At 34.3% G+C, this 5,000-nt stretch overlaps 1 protein-coding gene across 1 annotated transcript in view; it reads right to left on the bottom strand.

The window, feature by feature from the left end:
- Positions 1–3,986: 3,986 nt before the first annotated feature.
- LOC113803103 (27 kDa hemolymph protein) overlaps positions 3,987–5,000 on the bottom strand; it is a 10,766-nt gene continuing 9,752 nt past the window's right edge. The window contains exon 6 of the mRNA XM_070134664.1: positions 3,987–5,000. This exon is cut by the window's right edge and continues 255 nt beyond it. The gene's annotated coding sequence lies outside the window, so the exon portion shown is untranslated.

The following is a 5,000-nucleotide window of genomic DNA, read 5'->3' as shown; positions in this document are numbered from 1 at the left end:
TTGGGCTTCTTGTACATTAAACATTTAGTGTACCATAAAAAAAGTTAGCATCTGTCTTTGGGGTTTACATCCGTATACTGGCTCAAGAAATCCCATTCCAAAAATAAATACCAGTCAAATATTCAACATACGTCAACGTCAACAATAACTTGAAAATGACATGTAGGAATGTGTTTAAAATGAATGTATCAAAATCCAGCTTCATTCCTAGCTATGACAGCAACTATAATACCTAACCATTTCTAATAAGGTTTCAAACTCTTTCATTCTTGTTTACATGTATTTAAGTAAGCATGGGTTTGATGGCCTCTACGTTGGTGCTAAGAAAGATTACCTCGAAAATCTCCTAGTTCAAATATATACAGGATAATACAACTTTTCTTAAGTCTGTTGTCCTTCTTTAAGTATACTGAAAGTACAATAATATATGTATCTTCTTGTACATATATAATAGTGAACAAAGTTTTCCTGAACACTGTGAACACAAATGATGCTAACTTTCAATCCCTGATATAAAACAAAATGACATACTAGCACTGAAATAGGCAAGAACAAGAAGAAAAAATCATAATACTATAACGGACTTTCAGAAATATGGAAAGAAAGTGTTCTGTTCATGCAGCACAACACATTACCTCTAATGCCGTGTTATTCTAAACACGATTCAAAACCAATAACTCATTACTGTGAAGTCAGGATGTAGAGAAAGACTTTCATGGACTGTGTGACATGCTTCTAACTGTGGGAAATCGCTGTGTAGACATTCGCTAATGTGTCCTGGTAGAGAGGGGCATATAAAGTGACTTGGTTGGAGAGGGGGACTATAAAGTGACAGAGAGACTAGGAATTTACGGGATCAAGGCAAATTTACCTGGAATATTTAAAACTGTCAAGAAACTTTTTTTTTTTATCTAAAACTGTCAACCTGAAATGTTTCAGCATATATACATGTATATATAGGTAAAAGCACATTTGTATAGGGTGTGTGTGCGTGTGTGCATGCGTGTGCGTGTGCACATGCGTGTGTGTGTGTACACATGTAATATGTACACAAATTCATCAAGATTTTACCAGAAATATTTCTTTAAAACATCCTTATGCACTTCCAGTTACAATTTTCTTGCCTTGTTGAATGGGAATATATTTACAGCATGACAAATTGTGATTTTTACCATACTCTATGTGGCTTTATTACAACTCTTTTTTTATTTTTTTACTACAGAAAATAAATGCAAAATTCAACAAAGTGTATATGTAAAGATTTGCTGCACACACCTTAAAAATGTGTAGCGTAAGAGCTCAGTTTTACTAATTCCAAATAATATTCTATTTTTCCTAAGATTGTCTTCTACACTATTTACATAAAATTTTCACCATCCTCACTAAAAATTGGTAAATGTAACCTCAGCATGTATCACACTTCAAAGCAGCTATATTTCTTCATTCAAAAGTTATATGACGACAAAAAAATGAACACCCATTTTACAGAGAAGAATTTGCTAAGGACTTTCATGATTTTCATTACAAGTGAAATTTCTAATCATATCTGAAATCTTGTCATTTAAAACCATTGTGTAGGTATCCTAATAAATACATATGGCACTCACTATGATTGAAGCAACATTCAATAAATTAATAGTGCTACACCACATTAAAAAGGATACATGCTGAAGTTATCATAAGATTATCCTCCAATATTATTCATGTAAAAAACGTCTACTATTTAGCATGAATATCTACACTTCAGTGGGGAGAGGGACGTGTGGGCAATGTGCACATGCATACATATAAATACACATGCATGTTTAACCATGTGTAGGTATATGTACACATGTGATATCCATGTGCATGTCTAAGTGGATGTATTTGACCAACTATGCATTCCTTATTCACATTCAAAAGCAATCCAAAGCATTTGCTCATTCTAGATACTGAATTCTGACATGAAAGCTAAACAGTGGTCATTATCTTTAAATCATATTAAATGCTTTCACCATTTTAAATAATTTTGAAAATCAGAATTGATATTTAATTTCTAGTCATATTTACAACTGAATCTTGTTATTATGAGTAGTTTTCCTGTCAAATTCTCAAGATCACTCATTTAATGATTTCTTACCTTCTATTTCAAGTTTTATATATATTCCTTTTCATATGTAATCACAAGCTTATACCACTACAACCTCAATAGCACATTAATGTTCCTATCCTTATTCCTGCTCTGGACTGAGTTTTCTATAAACCAGTCTAGTAGTGCAGTCTTTGCACATCTCATGCCCATTTCCAGTCTGCCATGAGTACATTTCGAAAGTCCTTCTCCCTATTTCACCTGGCACTTGTGTTCAATAGCAAAATCACAAGCAATATCTCCCCTTTTTTTTCTTTTACAAAAGAAATGCAATTCCAAAACCTTACCATATACCCTTTGATTTGAAATGCAAATCCAAAACCTCCCTATGCTTATATTGTAGACTATTAATACTTCTACAGTAATATTCCAAACTCCACAGCACTTTCTTTTTATATTATCCAACTGTTGCAATAAAACATAAATTTCATACAACCACCTTCATATATATATCAAAGCTTTCTTCACTAAAAACTCCCTAGTTAACCTGAAAATTGTGACATCCATCATATAAAAGAAAGTACACCATTTGATGGGAAAGCTTTTTATGAATTGGTCATACCTTCCATAGCTCCCATATGAAATAGAAGAAAAAAAAAAACAATGAATGAATCAAGCAATTGCTATAGGGATTAAAGTGTGGAAAAGTCAAAACCAAGGGGTAATGGAAGGAAAGTTACTGTCTCACACAGTATGGTTAGCAAGTCCCTTACCATTTACTTATCCCTAATTTGAAAAGGTATGCCTGAAAAGCTAAATGGACATTTACTGTGCAAAAAGGGGGGACCAGAATTCCTATAAACCATAATAATTAATCAAAGAAGTTACTTTCTCTATTACTCACACAGACTTTACTGTTTCTTCTCTCTTTCAACTCCTTCCCCATACAAATAACTATTATTTTTATGTCAACAATAGCTGCTTTCATTAATAACCTTAAAATCCTTCAACTACCACATCATGACCCATGGCAAGACCCTTCATGACCACTAGAGATGGCAGCATATCAAAATGTGCATGTATGAGTTAGCATATGTGTGTGTGCATTAATCTATAGCCCAAATAATAGGGTTCCCTACACTTGCTGTATCCCCTACACATCAAAGCAAATATCAAGAGATCTGCTTTGTTCTCGGGAAGATTTTGCAGCACAACAGCATAGATGTGATACTATGACTAAATACCTATGACTACCAAAGTTTATCAATTTCTTTGTATAGGCTGAATAGCTTGGGAAAAAACAATTATCATCTTCAACAGCTGCAATCAAATATTTTCTTGCTTTGGAGTATAAAAGTCAACTGTATTTCAAAAGGAGTGAAGGGAGAGGGAGAGGGAGAGGGAGAGGGAGAGGGAGAGGGAGAGGGAGAGGGAGAGGGAGAGGGAGAGGGAGAGGGAGAGGGAGAGGGAGAGGGAGAGGGAGAGGGAGAGGGAGAGGGAGAGGAAGAGGAAGAGGAAGAGGAAGAGGAAGAGGAAGAGGAAGAGGGAGAGGGAGAGGGAGAGGGAGAGGGAGAGGGAGAGGGAGAGGGTGAGGGAGAGGGAGAGGGAGAGGGAGAGGGAGAGGGAGAGAGAGAGAGAGAGAGAGAGAGAGAGAGAGAGAGAGAGAGAGAGAGAGAGAGAGAGAGAGAGAGAGAGAGAGAGAGAGAGAGAGAGAGAGAGAGAGAAAATGTTAGTGACTGTATGTGTAAAAGCTGCAACAAACACAGCAAGAGGTACATTCAGCTGCTAAACTACTAATACACTCAAAAAAAGAGCACATGAGTTTCTGCAGTAACCATTATAAGAGGGTAGAAATTAAGCATAACATCACTCCTAAACAAACACACACGCCCTGGTGCTGAATAAATAATATTCATCATTTAGAGCTTTATCTTGTTTTTTTAATTCTTTTATTTAAAATTCTTTTTTTTTAATGGAATATTACACTGTATTTATCCCATTGCTCCCCTTTCAACTGTTATTTTTCTCTAATAAGAATAACTACATTTAGACTGAATTCTAAATTATGATACTCAAATAATATGTTAAATTCCTGCCAGGCTTTTATAAGTGAAAGTGATGGTAAACCAACTACAAAGGTTAACTAATAAAAACATGCATACACAATGATAATGATAATTGGCACAATTTCTACAAAGCCTCCATTTCTTTGGTATTTTCATTCCTCTTGAATCATTCCAGCAAACACAGAAATCAACAGAACACAAACTAGATGAGATTCTATATTTCCTACCGTTCTTTAGAACTTAATAAGAACTATGGGAGGACAAACATGTCACTTGGCCATATTCTAGTCAACAAGTATTTGGTAAATTTTAGTTTTGTCCTCCAAATTTCGTTAATGAGTTTACTAAATGAATATTGTGTTTCTAGACTTAAGAGGTCTAGAAACAGAGGTCTATATTTATACACACATAAAAAAAAGTATCAGCATACACAGACACATACATAGGTAGATATCCAATGCTTGCTAGCAGTCAACAGCCCAATCACACACACACACACATATATACATAATTCATAATAAAAAAAAATAAAAAAAATGACAAATACTCATATACATACATTAGTTTCCATTATAAATTACTACATTTATATTCCCTATTAAGTCATCAGAATAAAATCAAATAAACTCCCTTATAATAATTATAATCTCAATGATAAATATGTAAATAATTCTGACTATGGGGATTCATTCTCCAAATAAAAATATCTTTCTACATATCGTGATCACAGCCTTGGCAAACTCTCCAGTAACTGAAAAACTTTAATTAACAAGACTAAGTATATCTCTTATTCTTGTTATGTATATCATTTAGGAGCTCACAATCTCGTGAAATCTGGAGGGGTATTTTGTATCTAAGATAAAACA

The sequence above is a fragment of the Penaeus vannamei genome, chromosome 20, assembly GCF_042767895.1.
Source record: "Penaeus vannamei isolate JL-2024 chromosome 20, ASM4276789v1, whole genome shotgun sequence".
NCBI classification, from domain to species: Eukaryota; Metazoa; Arthropoda; class Malacostraca; order Decapoda; family Penaeidae; genus Penaeus; species Penaeus vannamei.
The sequence above is the reverse complement of the archived record's forward strand: the minus strand, read 5'-3'. Positions and strand labels throughout refer to the sequence as shown.